The 23,454-nt window shown below is 39.5% G+C and overlaps 1 protein-coding gene across 1 annotated transcript in view; it reads right to left on the bottom strand.

Moving 5' to 3' along the window:
* pde5ab (phosphodiesterase 5A, cGMP-specific, b) overlaps positions 1-16,201 on the bottom strand; it is a 104,046-nt gene extending 87,845 nt beyond the window's left edge. Inside the window, exon 1 of the mRNA XM_085267476.1 lies at positions 16,059-16,201. The gene's annotated coding sequence lies outside the window, so the exon portion shown is untranslated. The remainder of the gene's footprint in view (positions 1-16,058) is intronic.
* Positions 16,202-23,454: the final 7,253 nt, after the last annotated feature.

The following is a 23,454-nucleotide window of genomic DNA, read 5'->3' as shown; positions in this document are numbered from 1 at the left end:
TTTGCCTTACATCGGGCAGTGCTTTCAGTTTCCTGTTCATCTACCTTGTGTAACAAATGCTTGTCCTGATTTCAGTTACTGTCCAGATTTATGGCTGTTTCCACAGTCATACTGGCCTCAATAACTCAGCAGATATAGGCTTACAGTAGGTGTTCCCATCTAGACTGCATGTATTAGCCTAAATAGATTTCCCCTCATATTTTATGGCATTCTTCGCCAGTGATCTCATTCTGAACTTTGTATTTTGTTACTTAATTACACAAGGCTATAGTATCATCTACTGCCCTGATTGGGAAGTAACATGATGAGTTATATAATTTTTCTGACGCTGATACAACAAAAACCAATACAGTTGTCTTAGCAGCCATGGTTATTACAATGAGCAAGTGCTGGAGGTGTGCCACTAAAAGATGTCAGCATGTAGTAAGCTGAATTTGGCCAAAAGAAAAATATTTCATGTGTTTATTTAGCACTTAGAGGAGAAAGATAACCCTAGCTGTTTGGCAGGTACTTGGTCATTAGTAATAATTTAATGATGAGTTGAAATTGGGATCCGATGATGATGACATTGACATATAACACCATCTTCATCATGATGAAATAGATATCTTTGAGTCAAATGCCATGGCAATCAGTGTATTACTAGTTAAGATAACAACTGAGTGTTGATAGGAAAAACATTTAAACTCAATGTCCATTTACCCTAGATGTCACAGACTCTTCATCAACAGAAAAAAGCTGTCCATGTTGGCATTATTAATAAATGTATTTATTTGTGGCCCCATTATGCAGTAGACTGGATGTGTGATTGTCAGAGCACAGTAATAGAAACAAGTAGAACAATTTGAAAGAAAGCTAAGAGAAATAATGATTGATGTTTAGGTCTCGATACAGTCTGAGACTAAACTTTAGTCCCTGTAAAACATCAAATCACAGAACACAGCAAATGTTCAAATGGAAAAATTAGATCCACATTAGAATGAATCATCAGTGGTTTTTAAATTAAATTCCTCAATAATTTATGTCGTACTTGCCTTTAAAGTACATGTGTGCACATGTATGTGGAAAAAAATGACCCTATGGAAAAGATCTCTGATGAGCGGAAACACACTCATTAAAGCTGTTTGTATAGGTGTGTAGATCTCTGCGTTGTGTTATTCTCCAGGGTTGTTAGATGATGTTTGGTTGCTAACCTATAAACACACACTGCAAACAGTGTTTGTCACATTATGTGCATGCAAATGCACTTATCCCTGATTGGTAAGACTGCTGATCATGATCCCTGGTCAATAGTTATGTAAGTTATATTTATGGTGAAACAACTGCTTAAACTGATGAGCAACAGTTGCATTCCTTTTCAGTGTTTATGTTTTTGTTTCTTTCTGGGAAACTCAAGAAAAATATTCCAAGTTCATACTGTGAAAATTTCAGGACAATGAGACAATAGTATCAACTGTTACAGATAAGTGATTTATTTTGTTTTATTTTTGCGGCTAATTGTTGACTTCATTTAAATTTAAACTGTGTTTTTCATCAATAATTTTCATATTTCTTTAATGATTCAACGGCGTCTCTGGTATTCGCTATGCTAGTCCTTTTGCAGCGGCATCACATGTAGCTCCATGATGAAGCATGTATTACATATTCTGTGCTACAAAAACTAATGGTTTTATGAAGACATAAACAGTGAAACTATCGGTACCTTTTTATGTGGGTGCTCTAACAAAATCTCTTCATTATTTTGAAAGTCTGAGATTTCCTTAAAGAATATGAATGCAATGTTTTGAATGTTTTGAAACGGTAATGGAAGCGGGGGGGAAATGCTGGTGAATTGTGGATACACTTCTCTCAAAATCCACATTGTATGACTGTTTTAGGTACATTTGGTACCAATATTGATTGGATGTGCTGTCTTTCTGTAAGACAAATGTAATTTCTGTCCCAGACTAAGGTAAACACAATTCACTCTTGAATCTGAATCTGTCTCCACTATTTGATTTAGTCTTAATATAGTGGGGAAAATTACATGAGAACATGACCTCAGACTGTAGAACACATTTACAGTTACATAAGCTTCGCTGTTTGAGCCTACAGACGTCTATAGTTCTGTAATGTACACTATAGACTCACCAGTTCTCACTGCAGTTCTGATCACTGAGACCACAGCTGATCTTTCGAGGTTAAATTGAATTATTCTAGCTGCCTCAGTCATTGACCCACCATGATTTATGGCGTGGTTGACATCTATTTTTCCAATCTAAAGGGATACTGTTGGTGGTGTCCCTGTTGTTGTCTGTGGCCTGTGTTCTTGATCGCGTTTCCCCAAATCTCTCAAATGAGGCCAAGTTCACCTCTAAGGTGAGGCCCACAACTACCTGGCAAATGTGGAGTTTGTCCCCAGATATTCCTGTGACCACCACACCTTTCTCATTCTGGTTAACCACCTGACTGCTTCCTGTTACAGTGTGTTGTTGTAGATATAACTTAGATGCACTCATATCACAAAGTGAAATCAATCATCAGTAACAAACTGGTGCCATGGAAATTTTCATGACATGGACACTTTCCTGAAAACTATATTTTAAGTGGACTGGAATAGTTATCAGGAATATTTATCAGTTGTATCAGTTGATAGTTAGATAGGGCATTTTAGAACATACATATATATATATATATATATATATATATATATATATATATATATATATATATATATATATATATATATATATATATATATATATATATATATATATATATATATATATATAGATATAGATATATATATAGATATATATATATTAATCTAACTATGTTTAGATCAAATGTGGAGATTTATGTCTAGACTGGAAGAAACTACATCATATCAGAAAATGATTTCCATCGTAATCATTGCCCTGTAACAGCAGAAAAATAAAGGTTACTTTTATGTACCAAAGCATGAATTAGCGTGATGATAATGACGTCTCAAACTAGGCATAAATGTATTTTTTGTAAATTCATGTGTTTTAAAACCATTAAACCATTCCAAATTTAACTAAGCCTTTAAAAAGAATGTGAAGAAACAACTGTCATGACATTGTCTCTAAATCCTTTATATTGCTCAAGAGATATCAACCGACATTGAAATGATGCCCTGCCATACTTTTGTGTAATACCTCTTTGTGCCACAAGATGATGTAACAAGTCAACACAACCTTATTTTTAACCAGTAAAGCCATTAAAATGCCACAGGGCCAGGAAAGATCATCAAGGTATCTTAAGGAAATGAAAAGAAGAACATTAAAATAATGGAGGGAAAATATGAAATATTTCATAATGTGACATAAAATTATTGTTTCCTCAAAGGACTCTGATTAATTATTAATCATAAGAACCGTGGAGTGTATTTATTGTCACTGATGCCAGCTGTCAGGCTCTTTATTTAAAATTAAATTGCAATTTTATCTTATTGTACCTGCATCTACAGCATGTCACAGTTTCACCACATACATCTACAGTGACTTTGTGTTAGGAGAAATGTGAAATTTCTTGAACTACTTGACGCAATTAATGCATATGCTACGATGTACTTTGTATGCTTCTGTAACTGGGTGCAACAAACCAGAGTAAGTGGACTCACAAAGATTGGACTAACAGGGCAGAGGACATGCATGTTACAGTGGGGGAAATAATTATTTGATGCCCTGCTGAATTTGTAAATTTGCTCAGTTGAAAAGAAATAACATCCTCTAGTGTTTATGGTAGTTTCATTCCATCTGGTGAGAGACATAATACCAACTAAATATCCATTACATATAAGTCATAAATTGATTTCCACATTAATGAGTGAAATATGTCTGTGAAGGTTCTCAGTCATCCAGGTCATCGTAGTCAAAGGAGCTTGCAAAGAAAAGCGTCTGGACTTCTTTAAGTTGCTTGAAGACGTTTCACCTCTCATCCGAGAAGCTTCTTCAGTTCTAAGGTCAAATGGTGGAGAGTCCCAGATATAAACCTAGTGGGAGTGACCCCCCACAGAGGGACAAAAGGACCCCCTGATGATCCTCTAGTCGCCTGAGCCAAGGTGGGAAACTGGGCGTGGGTCCCAATCAGCCAGAGTTTCGGGTGTGTTCATTGTGAAACCTGGCCCCACCTTATCATGCGAATTCCTGAGGTCAGATGGCCCAGGATGTGAGTGGGCGTTAAGGCGTCTGGGAAGGGAACTCAAAACTGGATTATAGATGGCAGAGAGTTGGTGTTGTAAACCCCCGCCTCTGTTCAAAGATGGTCGCTCACAGTGGACATAGATGGATTCTTTCACTCCTCTTTCAAACCATCTGTCCTCTCTGTCCAAAATGTGAACATTGGCATCCTCGAAAGAGTGTCCTTTATCCTTAAGATGCAGATGGACTGCTGAGTCTTGTCCTGTGGAGGTGGCTCTTCTGTGTTGTGCCATGCGCTTGTGAAGTGGCTGTTTGGTCTCTCCAATGTAGAGGTCTGAGCATTCCTCGCTGCACTGTCCAGCATACACCACATAATGTATGTGGTGTATGCTGAAATAAGTGTATACTTAGTTCAATGAGTGAAATAAGTATTCAATACCCTACAACCCAGCCAGAATTCTGACTCTTATAGACTCCGACAGACTGGATTATGATCAATCAATCATTTAATCAATTGCAAATGGATGTAAACTCCTTATATGTATAAAGCAACCCTGTCCAAACCATCAGTTAATTCCATACTAACCTTGCCACTACCTCGTGCAAGTCCAAAGAGCTCCCAAAGGATGTCAGAGACAAGAGTGTAGACCTGCACAAGGCAGGAATGAACTACAAGACCGATGAGAAGCTTGGTGAGAAGCCTTTCCCACAGTAATAAAACAACGCTCCTGAAGGAAGTTTCAAATACGGCCTACAGTATTCCTGCTCATTTATACTCAGCCTAGCTTACCTTTTTGGAAATTATGGCGAAGTGGACTGCATCGTTTGTAGCTTGCTCCAGTTGCACTGTTGCTGAAGATCGTGTTATTGTTAGTAAGTGCTTTAAATATGTTATATTAGAGACATTATTTCTGATGCCCAGGATGCTACTGTCAAACTACACCAGCCGGTTTAAGACAGAGCTGTTGTGTGAAAGACCTGTAAAACTGTAAAGTCATTCTAATTTTCATATTATTCAAAGATTGCTCCCCATGTATTTTGACATTTAAATAAGCAGCATCGGAGCTCATTCATTAGCATTACTGCCTCAATCTAGGAAGCACCAGGATTGTATTTTTAACATGTGATCTGAACTTTGTGTAAAGTTTTATCTTCTCATTTCATGTTGTTGTCTTTGGTGACTGTCCTCCAATCTCACAGACCTTGAAGACGTTGATTCTTTGCACCTTCATCACTTCATGATACAGTATTTAAGGCTGAGGAAATCCTGTAGTCAGTGACTATACAGAGCTGCCACTGTATCCCTTTTGGGCAGATCACAAAACCTTGGCATAGTTGGGTAGTAAAGCACCTAAACATTAAACAAGTCCAGTTGGCCCTGTTATTTATTAGGTTAAACTTCACTATAACTTATCATCCCAGTTCCCATTATCTAATATAAAGCCAAATGCCTTGTACCACCAACGTGTGGCCACTGATTCTGTCTGGATCATTGGCTGTCTCTCGGTTGGAAGAGTTTGGAAGTCTCTGGCCATCAACGCTCAACAGAATAAACCTGACCTCCCCGTCTCCTCTACATTACATTAGGTATCAGGACATTGTGGTCACAGCCAAATTCTCATGTCATCCTACAAAAGAAATACACAATTGCTTTCCTTCAGACTATTTTTTGTGGCCAATTCTGTTCAAAAATATTTATGAATATGTTTGTCTTTTCTCTTTGTGTCTAAAATTCCATCTCTGCGCTGTGGGGACAGTTTAGATTGCTGCCGACGCTTGTACACGACTAGTCCTACATTGCTCTGGACTTCATGAATGGTCTTGACCATCACTGATCATATTTCTAACGCTGCTCACTTTTTCACTCTGCTCAAGCTCCCATCAGGGCTAGAAACACAGCTGTCTTTCATCCTGTCTTCTTTCTCTCACCACAAAAGCAGATGGCCCTAACCCTGAGCCAGGTTCGGCCGTGAGGCTCCTTCCTGTTAAAAGGGAGTTTTTCCTTCCCACTGTTGCTAAAGTGTTTGCTCATAGAGGGTCACATAATTGTTGGGTTTTTTCTCTGAATGTATTATTGTAGGGTCTACCTTACAATATAAAGCACCTTGAGGGGACTGCTATTGTGATTTGGCGCTGTATAAATAAAACTGTATTGAAACTTAATGGAAACAGCCCTGTTGCTAGAGCACATGTTAACATGGAATTCCTTTGGATATTGTGTCGGTCTGTGGACCCCAGTTTCCTTCTTGGGTGTAGAAGGAGGACTTTGGTTAATTTTTCTTATGGCTTTTACCTCCAGACCAATGGACAAGCAGAGAGAACCAACCAGGAGGATGTGTCATTCCGGTATGTGGCTACTACCAAACAGTGCAAATTACCTGGGTGGAGTAAGCAAACAATTCTACAACGTCCATGGCAGGCTTTCCAAGGCGCTTTCCCCATTCAAAGCTTCAGTGTGTGTGTGTGATGTTTATTTTTTTTCTTTTTCGTGGAACACTGTTACCTAAGCATCAAAGCTGCCATGCATGCAAAAAACAAGATCAAGTGCTAGTTCACCTAATCATATGTCTGGTAAACATTCTTCTTTTTTATGTTTTGGCCACTGTAGTGAAAACTGAATAATGTACAGCATTACTTAGCTGCAACAAGACCAGACAATTCCAACATGTTGTCTACTCTACAGACAAAAATCCTCCAAGCCTTTTTACAGCTGAGATAGTCCCATTATACAAGCTCAGTGAGCCAGCATGCAAAACACCAAGAACTTGGAACCCAACTGGAATGCAATCATTTTGAATATTGCACAAGGGCTTTGTTTAATATTCCACGGCAATGACAAGCTAAAACGTTTGCTGTAAAAACATGACACAGAACTACAACAAGTAGTCCAATTTGGAATAAGCAGAATTTAAAAGAAAACATGCTGCACATCATACCATCACGCCAACTTTTAATAATTGCTCTACGTGGAAAATCACTTACTTACTTCCTTTAGAGCACAAGATGGATTTGAAACCATTAGAGGATCATTAGTTGCTTGGGAACAGGAGAAAAATTGCTGCCTGAGATGACTGGTGAAGAACCCATTTTCATCAATAATATCTGAGTAACCTCAGAGAGAAATGCAGAGAAAGTTGCTCAGTACTGCATGTTTAAATGGGTCATAACTGCTAAGGCTCGTCTTTAAAGTAAACACAAGCTTCCTCTTTTTGGTACAATTTGCATGTTCACATGACAGTGAGGACAAGTATGTGCAGTGCTACACATTCACTGTGTCAACAGGTGTCTGTCAGAATAGATATTTACAGACTGCAGCTCTTGCTACTGAATTGAGGTCCCTGCGTTTATGTCATCAGAGCTAGTTTTTCCCCATATCTATAACATCTACCATCAACCAATCTCTGCTTTTAAGCTGTCAAATCTACTATATAAAACTTCTACAGTGTTCAGTACTTTGTAGAGATACTGAATACTATTCTGAAAGTGTTCAGTATCTCTTTTGCAAATTACCTAAAAATTGCTGCACAAGCAATTTCAATGCTTCTTTTCCTCCTCATGATTTTCATTAAACCAACATTTTCCATTGTACACATGAAAGAGTGAGTAAAAATACAATAAAGTACAATAAATAAAAATAATACAATGAATAAATAAATAAACAATGTTGATATTGATAGTGTGACAAAGCATTATGTTGGAGTCACTGCAAATGTTATTGCAACTAAAAGAAATACATTTTAAGAGTATCTCTTCAGGCTACTAGTGGTGACACTGACCCTAGCTAAATGCAAAACTAGTGGAAAGAACAGTCAGAAAAGATGAGGAGAAAAAATGTCACTGCCCTTGACCGCTTAAACCATTTCTGTTTTGGGAGCTTGTCTCATTGTTGCCCCTCTAGTGCACCTGTTGTTGATTTCATTAACACCAATGAAGCCAACACGGATTAAAAAACACCTCTGCTACTTAACTGACCAGATTAATACTAGAGATGGCACGATACCACTTTTTTATGTCCGATACCGATACGTAATATCGGATCGGTCCATCTCTAATTAATACCGCAGGAGTTTAATCAGCTTGATGCTATACACTGACTAAAAAGTGTTTCTTAAATTTTTTTGAGCAGTATATTGGCATGCTGGACCCATTGGAGTCATCTCTTAAAAATAAAGGGAATGCAGAAGTGAATTAGACTGTCTGCTTCTATACAAGTCTATGGGAAAACAACTTTCTGACTTGACCTCTGTAAACACTTTCCTGATGAGTTTACAGAGATAGAGTTATGGATAAAAACTTAGGTTTGTTTTGGAATAGATGTTCTGTTTGTTTCTTGGGGATATAATCTGTTAAAAGGATTGCAAGACCTTCTGTGGCAAACTAATTTTTCACAGTCAAAATTGCCCCTCCTTCTTACATCTGTTTTTTTGGAACCAAGCAAGAGTGGAAATATTCATTTCTAGGCCTCAAAACAGGACTTCAGAAACCAGTGGATGATGCCTACATTATCACTGGTTGTAGCTACATCCATTTTTTTATATTGCTAACGGTTTTCTCCAAAATGTCTCATCCTTTCTAGCTCTTGCAGCATCTCCCTCTTTGTAATCTGAGAATCTCTGAGCTAATGTAGTGATATATCATTCAAATGCCAGTAGAAGAAGACACAATCATATATTTACATACATATAAGTGACCTGCCAAAAGGATACCATAGCGTGGCATGTGCCAGCAGTTAAAAGTTCACTTTTAGCGATTGCTGGCATGAACAAGAGCAAGAGTTTTTGGGAGCAACAGAAGCAGGAGCTGTTTTTAGAGACAAATTGAAACCACTGTACAATTCTGGCCCCGAAACTACGGGGTGCTGTCTATTTCTCATGATTTGGTATATTACACCTCTGTATTAATGAATATGTTACCTTCTGTCTGACATGTCAACTTGAACTGACCCATCAATACAGGTTTTTCCTCAGGTTTTCCTACACATTACACTTTTTAAAAAATTATTCTTACACAACTGTAATATTTTTTTGCATCATATAATATACTAATATACTAATCAGCTATACAATACGAAGCCAAAACATTTATGAAATGTTGCTTGCTTGCAGTGCTCCGCTCTCAGTTTGAAAGAGTAAATAATATGTAACATACTAGTTAACATTTATCGATTAACACTAATATTATAACTTAAAAAAATTATTCACTAAGACTAGTTAAAGGATCTAAAAGTAAACAGCTATATGCTCGCGGACGTATTCACAAGTGAAAAATATACTTTCAGTATATTAAATATAGATGTTAAGGTGTTTCTTCTTTGAAAGCACTCAAGAGTGCTCACAAAGTGAACCAGTCACTGCAGTCAGGTTTCCTAGGTAATTTGTTAGCTGAAAATATGCATCCATACACTAATTCCTCAGTGGAATCTGGTGCTCCATGCTCGCTCTGCTAACTGGGTTAGAGCCAGTGTGGCAGCCTGCAGATGAATAGTCAGCAGAGGGTGTAAGGTAATGTGTTGAGGCAGTGCAGATCCTGGGCATTCATCTTATTCTTCTCTATCTGGGGAGGTCTGCTCCAGATCCTGATATTTTGCTATGTGGCACTTAGCAGAAACCTCTGCCTGGCAGAAACCCAAATATAAAAAGAACCTCCTTTACCACTTATAAAACCTGGTAAAGGTGGACCACATACAGTGGAAAACAAATATTATAACTATAACCATTTTCCATTACAACAATTTTCAAGATTTCCTTGAGTTTGTACATTATGATTGCAGCTCTATATTCCAAGTGTAGCAACAGTTTGCCATGGGCATCCATTGTTGATTGTCTTTTTCAATTCCCTATGTTAACTTGGAAGATTCCTTTGAGCTTTAGGCCCCAGGAGCCTGTCCTAGCATTCATGACTCTAATTTAGTATGCTTCACTGACCCTGGATGTGATTTTGTCGAAGGTTGGTAAGCTGTAGGGTGAAAGTTTGATTACCTTATTCACATCTTGTTGGTCATAAAGTCAGGATTACCCAACAACTACCACTGAAACTATTTGTTTCAGTGACCTTGTCATGAAGTGGGCATGCTCATGGCTCAAACAAGATAAAAACAAATGGAGTTCTGTTTGGTCCAATTGGCATGTTTGCAAACATGTTTGTATTGCAGGTGTTATTCCCTTTGGTCAATAAATAAATTGTTACTGTCTACATTCTCACTAGGTTAATTTTTACTAAAGCTGGGCATAAACTGTGCGATTTTTTTCAGTCGTCTTATTTAGCTCCTGGTCAATCTGTACGATTGAATCGCAGGGGTTAGAAGTTCGTCTGTCACGATGCATGGTCTCACATGCTCTGATGCGACCTGAGTGCTCACACTCTGCGTCCATAACATGAAGGTTATAACACAAAATCTGTCTCTCGTCTCTTTACGTCCGTCCGTCTCTTTTCACGGTTGTTGTGGTCGTGATAATTTTAGGCCACATGGAAAAGGCTCAGATGAGCTTGCCAAAGTTCTAGAAGTTGTGCCTCCATCGCTTGTGTCCAGATCAAAGACTGCACTGTCGTGCTACTCCATCTTTTCACTTCTATTTCTGTGTTTGTGTGTGCACAGTGTGAGAGCTTGCGTTGATACCCCACGAGGGGCGACAGGATTTCAGACATTTCAAACATTTTCTTGCGACCATACGATTGCTGATCGGGAGCTGGTCGTGAGGTGTTAATCGCTTCTCGTTACCCCATGTGTACTATATGATGCACGACACACGATTAAGGCGAAACTCGGGCCGATCCCTAAAACGGTCGCACGACTGAAAAATCGTCTCAAAATGGCCAAAAATCATACAGTGTATGCCAAGCTTAACCAGACTGCTTCCTTTGATTCATGAACTGTCTGTATCTTCAGACTATGGCAGCTATTGATTGTTTTGAGTTGTGCTTGTGCCAGTTTGTAAGACCTAGCAATATCTATTGCTTTGCACAGTATTAAATCAGAACTGGCACTTAGCAACCTCTGACAAACACCATGCAATCCCTTATCATCTCATTACTGTTAGCTGCAGTCCTAAGTGTGTCACAAACTGTTCATAAGGTTTGCTGTCTCCCTGTACCTTTTAAATGTCATTTTATATCATGTAAATATGACGTTAGACTTTGTCATTACAAATACATGAGGATTAATATTATTGCCCCTAGTGCATTTATTGTTTTTGCTGAAATTGATGTTCTTGAAACTTTATAAATTTAATATTAATAAATCTAATAATCTGTTAAATTTTGACAAAAACGTTTTAAAAATGTTCTGAAAGTGTCCATGTATAGTATTTTATTCACCAGAACAGGATAACATAACAACTTTTTTTAAACACACATAAAGGGCTATCCAGGTGAGGGCACAGCCTATACCAACCACAACAGTCCAGTAGGAACAGTAACCTTATTATATACATGGGATTTTGGGTTAGATCACCAGCTCACTGCCCTCATCATTTCTGCTGATGCTGTGGGAGTCAGCTGGTTCTGGCAGCAAGTCAATAAAATGACGCTAATTTGTGGCTGAACCTAAGTCATTATGGTCTTGTGTGGCAGGCCAAACATTTAGCACATAAAAGTCGCATAATAAAGTGTTGGGAAAAACGGTACAATATCAGTTTCCATTCAAATTTTTGAAGCAAAAGTTTTTACAAATTACTATGACACAAAATAAAGGAACAGCATCCCATTGTGGCTATACTACTCAAATGAAAGGAATAAGTGGTGGATATAGTTTTAGAAGGATCTTGGAAAAGTAAGTATGACTTTGCTGTTTCTAATATTCTAATTTTGTTCTATATAAACTTCATCTAAAGCTGAATATTTATATCCAATCTGCCCAAGGTCAGCAGATATTTTTAAATATTATATATAATTACTATTATTTTTAATATAATAATTTATGTAAGACCTGTATTACATTTTTGAAGTTCTGAGTGCTTGTTCCTTATTACCAGTGATCTACAGCAGGCGTGACTATAAATCTTCATCTCTAACAGTCAAGGGACGACTCTGGCCAGGGTCATAATAAGCTATCCTTTGATTCACCTTCCTTTCATGGACTTGATTCTGTTTATTCTCCCCATTCACAGATTCAGTGAATCTATTACCCAGCTCACATAAACGCAAAGGCGCCTGGCTGGCTGACACTTCACCTCTGCAGCGGAAACTTGTCCTAGAGTCAGGCTCTGTGCTGTTATATCTTTTGAAAGGTACCGTGGAGAACCGCCTCTAAGTGTAAATCACGTTTTGACACTGTGCTCCATTAAAGGTTTTCTAAAGCTTGAGTGAAAAACAGATATTTTAAAGTGTAAAACAGAATTGTAAAAATACAGTATTGCTCTTAATGAGTAAGGCTCTTAAGATATGGGTGAAAACTGTGAGTATTAATAACTTTTACACATCTGTTCATTTCATTCTCTCTTTCTCTCATCAAAATGCAGTTTTTGTTTTAATCTCATCTTGGAGATGGCTTGGAATAGCTCTCATCCTAAAATGGAAACTTGGGATCCACAGAACGGGAACTTTGCTCCATTAGTGTCACCTCCAGAGGGAATAGGTGACTCGTGTAACCTCAACAAACCAAAAGAAGAGAGGAAGAAGAGGATTGGGTGAAAGAAGGCACTGGAAACGTGAACCAAAGAACACAAATACAAACTTGTGCCAACACTTGTCCATATTCAAACAAGGCCTATATGTAAACCTTTGATCCTACTTTTTTCTTTCCTTCTTCATTATGTAATTGTTGCTCCTGGAGTGACGAAAAGCACATGGCCTTTGCTTACATGTTCCTATTATAAAGCAATAACTTCCAAGCTGGGCAAGCTCAATCTAAATCTAGCTGAAGAGCAGGGCCATTAATCAAACTGTTACACCCGAAAGGATCTGCACCCGCTAGAGGGAGGGAGAGAGAGAAAGCAAATATATTCTTCTATAAACACATATGACTGTTGAAACCAAGCACACCATTGTTTTTCTTGTGACATTACCAATAAGTTTGATGTGTCACATGGCCCTCTTCCTATTGAAAAAACAAAAGTTGTATCCAAGATGGCCGACTTCTAAATGGCCACCATGGTCACCACCCATCTTGAGGAGTTCACATAATGTGCCACAAACAGGACTTAAATATCACCGACCATTCCCATTTTATTACGGTGTATCCATATAAATGGCCCACCCTGTAGAATATGTTGAGTTATCACATTTTAAACGTGTTAACACCGCCATGTTAATAAGGAGCCATTTTACATATCCAGCAAACTTGAAACAAGAACAGAAAAATACACATTTTAGGCAAATTCTTAAGCCACAGAAACCAAGACAGAAATTTCTTTGTAGTTTTTCTGAGGGTTGGGAGAAAAGAAACCACTTACCACCAGTGTTGGGACTAACGCGTTATTAAGTAACGCGTTACAGTAACTACGTTATTATTGTGGTAACGAGCACGGTAACTAGTTATTATGCCAAAACCGGGAACACGTTACTCGTTACTGGGATTTAGATAGGCTCGTTATTCGTTACTTCATGTGGTGGCTATCGCGGAGCTTCCACAGATTCAGTAACATTAGCGAGTGGAGGAAGCCAGCAGGTGGATGAAGGAAAAGGGAGGCAAGAGGAGAGACCCGAAGCGGCCGCTGGTCCGAGAGTGTCAGGTGAACAGAACTTCAGGTAAGTAGTTATTACCTGCAGTCCATCTGGGTCAGATATGAACCAAGTTTAGGTGGAGTTTATTTTCGTTATGCTGACTTTTTCTAGCTAGCATGACGGAGTTTCTATAAACAACAGCAGCACGTTTGATCAGCTGTTGTTAGAATTTATTTAATATTAATTTCTAGTATCAGCTGATGTTTGCTGGAGCCACAGCTGTAAACCTGCTGGTCATGATATCGGTTTGGTTATGTGATGAGAGGGAAACATGAAGATGAAACCAGGAGATGTCCTTACTGGATCATCAGAGCTGAGCAGGTGATGGAGAAACAGGTTTACCTTTTAGGTGACATGAATGAGTTGAAGGGAAGTTATGAACTGTTTCTGAGAGACAAATAACACCAGGATCCTTTTCTATGTAGCTGACAGCTGGTAACTGTGCAGGGGCGGGTCTAGCAAAGTGTTGCCAGGGGTCCATGTAGGGCATTAACAGGGAAAGGGGGGCACAAAGAAATACTTTTCTTTCTTATTCTCATTTAAAATGTCTCACTTTTAAAAAAATAATTATCTGAGTCTTACAACAAACGATTGATAGATTGATGCATATATACCATCAGAACAGTGTACATCACTGTCACAACAGCGTTTATTTTCATTCAAAGGCTTTATGATTTTTCCTATAATGGTGGGCCGGCCTCTAGTCAAAATGCCCGGGACGATTTTTTTGTCCCAGTCCATCTGCAGTCTGGTGTTACCTACATCTTCCTATTCAGAAGGCAGAATTTCCGAGTTCTGAGTACAATCGAAAGCACCACGACTGCAGTTTTTGTGTTGGATGTAAAAAGCAGGCTAGGATAGAATCAGGTGTGGGATTTCTCTCGTGGAAATGTGCACATTATTCTTTCCTTTCTATTGGTAGGTGGCACAGTGCACTTGTGGCATGTAAGCAAGCTAGAAGACTGGCAGTCTGGCTGGGTATCCAGTTACGGAAGCAACACATTAACAAGAGAATTCTGAGTAAAACCAAAGTTACTTTCCCTAGTAACTAGTTACTCTGAAAGTAACGAGTAACTTGAAGTAACTGAGTTACTTTTGCTAGAAGTAACTAGTAATGTAACTAAGTTACTAATTTAAAGTAACTTACCCAACACTGCTTACCACATACCAGAACTGTCAAGTTGCTGAATGTACTGTTACTGTAAAATTACTACACTTAACAAACTTATCAGCATTGCTCTTAAGTGTTTATTGGTGAACATGACAACAAAGGCTGTAGTCCTGGTCTAATAGAGGTGCAAAAAATAATATTATGCAGATTTTACTCAGGAAATAAAGATTCTTAGCATGCATTGTTTACTGGATACTTGCAAGATAACCAACTTTCTCTAACTCATAGTCTCTCTCTTTGCTAACTTTGCTACCTTGTAGTTCAGAGCAACAGCAGACGAGAGCGGAAAGAGCCGCAAGATGTTTACAATCCTATAATGTTGTGCAAACCTGATAGCAGGCAATTTTACAACAAGATGCTCCACATTTTGTATGGTGTATTATTTCACCTGTTGTAATATGTATATACATATATATATATATATATATATATATATACATAAATTAATGTTACAAGTGGTTCTGTCACTCTCATCTTGTGGTTGTGGTATTGCGAATTAGTTAATGAAGCAAATTCAAATGAAGCTCTCAATCTTTTGAACAGCTCAGCTGGATACTAACCATCACTTTAGAGGTTGAAAATGTTTCCACTTTGCCTTGTTTGCCACGATTCTTAATATATCTCCACTGTACACAAATCTACACTCAGCACTAACCACCCCAATGCTCTACTTTAAAAAAAACAAACCTCTAAAAGAGCATCAAAGATCTCAGCAGATAAGCATTAATGTCTTGTGTAGTAAAACCAAAGCAAAAAGGCCTCTTGAGATATTTTCACCACTAAGTAGGCCAAATTGCAGAACGAGGAGCAGGAGCAGAGGCCTTATATAGTCAGAACAAACTCATGCTTGACTTTAAGAACTCAGCACACTTGTGTTGTTAACCTCAGTGATAAGTTATCAGAACTAATGACTTATTTTAGTGGCTAAGAGGGGAAAATGTGGGAAAAAAAATAAGATGTCTGGTGTTTATGTGTGTTAAGTTATAGACGATAGAAAGAATGTGACCTTGAAATGGTGAAAAAGAAACCAAAAGCAGAGGGGACAGAGACAGGGGACAGATGGAGAATACAAAAATAAAACCAACCGGTAAGCCAGTCAAATTCTCCACTTCCCTTCAGACTCTCCATTTCCAATCATAGTAGTCCACTCTTTAAAGAAGGGAAAGGGGGTCAAAGGTGAGGATTTCCTGGCTGTCTTTCAAGCTTGGTCCCCTAGTCCCTGGACTCAGTTCAGATTCATCCCAGAAGTCCCACGACCTCGTTGGAAGTGGTGCCGTACGACGCAGGACTGTGGGATTTGCACAGACCTTTCTTTTTTTTCAAGGGACAGCATGTGTTTGTTAATGTTAGCTTCTGTGGGCGGCTACGGTAAGACGTGAAAAATCATCCAAGAGGAGGGGCTGTCAAAGTGTGAGAGCTGACAGACTCAGCCTGGCACTCTACTAAAGCCACACTACTAGAGGACAAACAGTTGGAACAAGAAAGAAAGAAAGAAAGACTTACTGACAGTACTTAAAATTCCCCTTTGCAGCTGTGAGGCAGCAGTTTTGTGTTTTTTAATAAATGCCAAAACCACTTTTCTTTCAGGGTGTTGTAAAAATGTCTCAGAAAGAGTTACACTCAGATTGTTCCATGATGTAGTCAATTATAGTAACAAGTATATTCAAGTAACTGTCACACACAGCATGAGCGCTCTGTTTCACCACAGAGTGTCGCACACAAACTCTTCCACTTCCTTACAAACCACTCCTTCCTCCATCACTCTCTTCAACACACACAAAACAGTGAACTCTCCCATGGTTCAATGTGGCTGCGGTCTGTCTAAATGGGCAACCCCCATCCTCACTCATGCATTGTACTTACCCCATGGCAGTGGAAAGATGTCTTTGTGGCTCCACTTAGCAACCTCAGTCTCAAACTCTTATGCACATGCACTGATGGAGCCTACCAGGGGGTTTCCTTTGCTGGTTTCTCCCACTGTTTTTATCTTCACCCTCCTTTCTCTGGCTTCAGCTGTATCCTATTTTGGAATTAGGGAAGAGAGAAAAAAAATGAATAATAAAATTGTCAGAAAGCAAGCAAGGGAAGTAGAAATAGGATCAAAATATTTTCTCACAGTGTCCCAAGCCAGGGACCTTACTGTGACACCAGTATCCCTTCCAAACGTGCCTCTTTTTTCTTCCCTTCTCCTCCTTCGCTCCAGCTTGAACACTGTGCAGGCCCACAAAGAGGCTGCCCTCACTTTTCCAATTTTATCCTGTGACAGGGATTCTCCAGTGACTTTGGCTCTCACTGTCCTTTGTTTTCCCAAAACTGCGGCAGTTTTAAAACCCACAAAAGTTTGAGCAATAAAAAAAATAACACATTTCCTTTGTAGCATTCATGGCTTTTCTATATTCCAACTAAATCTTACAACTGTCTGGCAACAATACTACTTATATTTTATAGTTCATGGGAACTGATCAAAAGATAAGATAAGATAAGATAACCTTTATTAGACTCTTCAAAGTAACTTTTGAACGCTAAATTATCTCATATTTCCTTGACGTCATTAGCAAATCTCCTAATTATCTCCTAATTATGCAACTTACAGTGGAATTAACTGGAAAATAAAATTAAATGCTGGTATGAAAATGTTGATAATACTCCACTACATCTTTAATTGAACCCTGGTGATCAAGGATTCTTCAATTCTTGTTGATTTGAATAAGTTTCAGTTATTGAGGGCTAAAGCCTTCTCAAAACTAAATGACTTGGAAAATAAGGCCTTAGTTATCAGCCCTTCACACCTCCCAGCGGAAATTTTGTGATCTTGGTTCACCCCACCAAACCTTTACTTTTCCTCCTTCAAATCGTCTTGATGCATGCTCAATCATTCAGGTAAGTAAATCCCCAAAAGTTGATTCTGTTCATCTGGACGTAGCGTTTTCAGTGGGAGAAACATTTCGTCACTCATCCAAGTGACTTCTTCAGTCCCAGCTGACTGCAGGTTTCCCCAGACTTATAAACAGTACATTTGCATAATGACTGAAACCAGCCCACTGAAGGAACAATGGGCTGGGAGGTCAGTTCCTTAAACATTAATATGCAGGTTGCTGTTTATAAGATTGGGGAAAGAACGGGAAGTCACTTGGATGAGTGACAACATGTTTCTCCCGCTGAAAACGCTACGTCTACGTTTATCTTCAAACTGCTCAGCCTGACCTGTCCCTCTGATATAGTTATTTCTAATCTTGTCCCTCCTGTCAATCCCAATGAAAATCATCATTTCTGCCACCTCAATCTTCACTTCCTGTCTTTAGTCAGCAGCACCATGTCCAAACCATACATCATAGTACGTTTCACGACAATCTTCTCTCAAAAACTCTCTTCTTCACCTCTGTTGTGCACAGTGCCTTGCTGACCACAGGTATTTAAACTAATCAGCTTTCACTCTTTCTGCTCTTTAACTATTACACCAGCCTCTGTCTTCTTCGCATACATGTACATGCTTCTATTGACTCGTTCATCTTCTCTCAAGAACATGCCTCCACCTCTACAGATTCTCATCTGTCAACACCAAACACTCACTGCAGATCATAGTGTTGTCTGTCTGATCATCACCACTGCAACCAAGAAGGGGCTCAGAGCTGATTTCTCCCCCCAATCCACACCTGACCACACATGTACCACCCTCACATTTTTTAAAATCTTTATTGTTATATCCAATCACCCTTCTTTCCATCATTTTGCTTTGGCTTTTGGAAAGTAATGTGCTTGCACACATAAGTCTACTTGGCTTATCTTGAGTTCACTCCATCATTCCCAGGAAATGTTCCACAGGCTTCAAAAAGCAACCAGAGCACTGGGGACAGTTTGACTGGAGCCAAGAACTCTACAGCCATAAAGATTCTAAGATTTGTATACTGTACTAATTCCCACCCAGGCAGTTATCTGTAAGTATTCATTAGCTTGTCAAATGTATTGACTGCTGATAGTGTGGAGAGAGGTTGAACCTGTTTTTCTGGTGAACCTGGTTACGGATCAAGAAAAGTTGGGGTCTGAGGTGCCAAATTCTAATATTCCATTCTCGCTCCTTTGCGATGACCATCTCACACCAGCCCAGAGAGTGGATGTTGCTGCATTGCAACAGGATTTAGCCCTGCCAGTTACACTACTCTCATAGGGCACCATTCTGAAACCCACCCACGGGTGATGGTGCATTCACAGCCCTACATATTAACTGAACATAAGTGGCAAATAGTTCAGAAAGAATTGGTTGCTATGTTGGAGATGAGGGTGATAGAAGAGTGGCACAGTGCATGGTGTAGCCCATAGTTCTTGTGGTGAAGAAAGATGGGTCAGGACAGTTTTGTGTTGACTACCGCGAGGTGAATGAGGTGTCACATTTTGACGCTTACCACATGCCCTGGGTCGATGAGCTCTGCTCTGCACTGGTTAGACACGACTCACTTTTTCACAGTGCTGGTTTTGGCCAAGGGCTACTGGCAGATTCCCTTGCCCCAGAGTCCAAGGAAAAAAATACCAATTACCAATTCATCACACTTCTGTTCAGCTTGTCCAGAGCCCCAGTCACCTTTCAAGGCCGGGCTCAAGGTAGAGGTAGAGCTCACAGCAAACCCAAAGAAGTGTGCTAATGGACAGAGAAGGGCTTGGAAAGAAAAGCATCTTAACTTCTTGAAGAAGTCCGACTACGATGGCCTGGATGACTGAGAACCTTCACAGACTTATGGATGGAGAGAGGTACAGTATCTGGGGTACCGCTTTGAGGTGAGGAAGTGCCCCCACAGACAGACAAAACAACAGCCACCACATCCAGCCCACATCACAAGACCAAAACAGAGGTAAGGCCATTTTTGGGACTGGCCAGCTGTTAGTGCCAGTTTATGCCGAACTACGTTGAGCTGACCTGCCCTTTAACTGACCGCACCCAAAAATGTGCCCCAAATCTGGTCCAGTGACCAGAGCAGTGCTACAGGTTCAGAAAGCCCTCTGTGGAGCACACCTGCTTCACACTCCTTCACACGTCAGTCTGCAGGATAAAAGGGAGGGAAAAGTCATTCCCTCCCTTCTATCCTGCAGACTGACGCCTCGAGCAGAGGGCTGTGGGCCTTTTGTTCCAGCAGATATGGAGTGGCCAACCGCCTGGTTGTGTTCATCAGCAGGAAACTGTCAGACCGGGAAGCCCAGTACAGCACTGTTAAAAGAGTGTTTGGTGGATGGTTGACTCTCTTTGCTATAACCCCCTGTGACTCCCATTCACCCTCTGTTCAGATCAAGTTCAAGGTGATGTTGCAGGTTTGTGGTCAGTGGCTCAGCTTGGGAGGGGTGGAGTGGTTGTTTTCAGGGAGCAGTGTCAGAGAGCCTGGCCAACACAGCAGATCATCATCATCTAATCATGCCTCCCCTATCTGACTAGGACACTGAGACCTGGCAAGGGGTGAAGTATGAGCAGAGCTGGACAAGCTAGGCAAAGCTGAAATAACAGCAGCTCAGACTCTGTAATAAAAACTCTATAATAAAATAATAAAATAAATATAATAAAATTCTATAATAAACCACGTATCCAATAACCATAATAAGTAATAATGTGTGTTGTACTGGGTTCACCTGCAGCAGGATTCATGCTACAGGTGAACCCAAGCTCCATGTAATTATTCCTTTATTTTATTTTATTTTGTGTGCACACTCCTGTGAGTCTGTTTGAACAGCTGTTGTAATAGCTGTAACTAAGGACAATAAGGTGAATCACACATTTTGAGGTGAAGACTTGCTTTGAAGTTGAGCATGAAGGAAATTAATACAATAAAAATTCAGCAATGTGTGTTAGGATTTGCATTTCTTGTATGATACCTATCAACTAAATCTACTTTAGCTTTCAAGTGTCTACTGTTTGTTTCTGTCCAACAGGTTTGTATGTGTGTGTTTGTGTGTGTTTAGCCATTTGCTGTAGTGGTTGGGAGCATTCTGTCTTTGTTCCCAGCAGATCAAAGCAGATGCAAAAAAAAAAACAAACCCTCTTTTGCTTTAAAAGGTCAGTGAAGGTTCAGACAGGAAATGGAACCAGCAACCACCTCTTTCAATTTAGCTCCTTTTTGGGGGGAGAGAACACAGCTTTAGTTCAGCTAGAATAAAGCATCTGGTCTTTTTGAAACATCCTTTGTAGGAAGATATATCATTTCAGATACTAAACAGATTTTTCTGCTGTTTGACATTTCCTGATGTTTCTCTTTAGTATGAATTCATTCATTGAATTCATAGTATCGATGTATTTTTATACCTTCCATACATGACAAATTCACATACCAACATAACATACAGGACATGTCTTTAGACTAGAAGCCGGGGTACCCTGAGGAATATTGACTTATAAACTCCACATGAACCTTCTTGCTACGAGGTGATAGTGCTAACCACCGCACCACCATGGAGCCAAAATAATAATTATACTTAAAAAAAAATTGTATTTAAGCTCTTAAGCTTGTTTTTAAACAAGGTTCATATTGAGTAAATACCATAAAACATTTTATTTAATTATTAAAGCAGTAACACTTGCCAGAACAGAGTCTTTATTCGATATCAAAATGCAAACTTTACTGGCATATGCATGTATGACAGGGATCAAAAGGCAAAAAAGAATATACAATCATATGCTGCTAATCATATGTACTTGATTAACTGATTAACAGCAAATGTGACTAAAAAGCAAAACTGGAAGTTTGCTGGTCTGATGCACTCATTTGGAAACCATGGCAAATTTGCCCCAAGGTTAGAAAGTGCAATATTTAGAGAAGTTACCAAAACCAGCTCTGAATCTACATGTGTCTGTTGGACACTGTTTTTTGGGGGTTAGCGTAGTCGCAGTGTGAAGGCCTTACTGTAATCGTATGGCAAAACTTTCTGTATTTTAATCGATTCATACATGAGTGTTTCAAAATGGCTCTAGAGCACCACCTGTGCAGGATATTATGCAGTACTAGGGGCATATAGTTTGAGCTACATCTATGAAATTTTGTACCCGTGCAACTTAACTAGAGTGCAAAAAGGGTCAGGGACCCATTGACACTAACCCAACAAGACGTCTGCCATTTCCAGGTGTTGTAATTTTGCAAATTGTGTTGCTTTTGAGTTTTCGTCAAAGGGTGCATCCATGGTGCCACTGCAAATTTCAATCATTCTCCATGAAATTTTAATTTGCTCTCATTAACACATACACATACAAGCAAAATATTTTTGTTTGTGCTGCTATCATTTTAAAGATATTAATAAAATAAGGTCTTGATGCGTGCTCAATCATCCAGGTAAATAAATCTCAAAAGGTTGATTCTGTTCATCTGTTCGTAGCGTTTTCAGTGGGAGAAACATTTCGTCACTCATCCAAGTGACTTTTTCAGTCTCAGCTGACTGCAGGTTTCCCCAAATCTTATAAACAGTAAATTTGTGGAGTGACTGAAACTAGCACCACTGAAGGAACAATGGGCTGGGAGGTCAGTTCCATGATTGTTAATATGCAAATTCGTATGACCATTGATCAACGACTACTAATCATAGCCTACTGATCAATGGCCATGAGTACCATTCACAGAGAGTTGGGGAATGGCTGCAATCACAGCATTGTAAGATGGCAAAAGATGGGCCTCCCTTCTCAATTCAAAGATGGTCAGCTTCCTGACAGCCTGATGGACAAAGCTGTCTCTCAATCTGCTGGTTCTGGCCCGGAGGCTCTTCAGTATCCTTCCTGATGGCAGTAAACTGAAGAAGCTGTTGAAGGGATGAGGAGAGTTGTTAGATTTGTATTGTTGATTGTCATTTATGCTTAGAAATATTTACTTATATATGCTTAGAGTTTTGTAATTAGTTGTAGATTGGTAGAGGTTTTGATCCTTGATAGTCTGCAAACTTTGTGTGTATTAGACAGCACTTTGGGAGCATGAGAGGTCATACCGTGTCTTATTGTTTTATGGTAGGATTAATGTAGTTGCGTCTGTTCTAGTCTAAGTGCTCTTTGTTTAGATGAACTGCAGGACTTCCTCACCGTGTTATCTAGGATGAACCATCTAGGGTGAGGGGGAGGCTACCCTCTTCCTGACCAAGGATGTTTGACCCTTTGATCAGCAGTCCACACACACACACACACACACACACACACACACACACACACACACACAGGCAAGGTACTCTTTGTGTGTATGTAGACGTCATATGTTAATGAACTTATGCATATTCATGTAACCTCAATAAAAGAACAGTGGTACGGGAGAACGGACGAGAGCAACTGGGGTCAAGCGAAGGAACGGTGCCTGTCCGGTTCTCTCCCGTGCACGAGAAACATGAAGAAGCTTGCCTACTTGTGTCTTGCTTTGCAGTGTAATTATATTGTCTTCAACGTTCCAGCGGATGGGTTCAAGCTACAAACCTATCAAGAGTCACCTGTAAGGCAGAGGACCTTCCGGATTAGGCAAACGATCTCCTGGGGAGGGA

The sequence above is a fragment of the Mchenga conophoros genome, linkage group LG3, assembly GCF_057382185.1.
Source record: "Mchenga conophoros isolate Kocher_MC1m ecotype Shallow Benthic linkage group LG3, M_conophoros_male_GT1.1, whole genome shotgun sequence".
Classification (NCBI taxonomy): domain Eukaryota; kingdom Metazoa; phylum Chordata; class Actinopteri; order Cichliformes; family Cichlidae; genus Mchenga; species Mchenga conophoros.
Note: the sequence above shows the minus strand (reverse complement) of the source record. Positions and strands in the feature narration are given on the sequence as shown.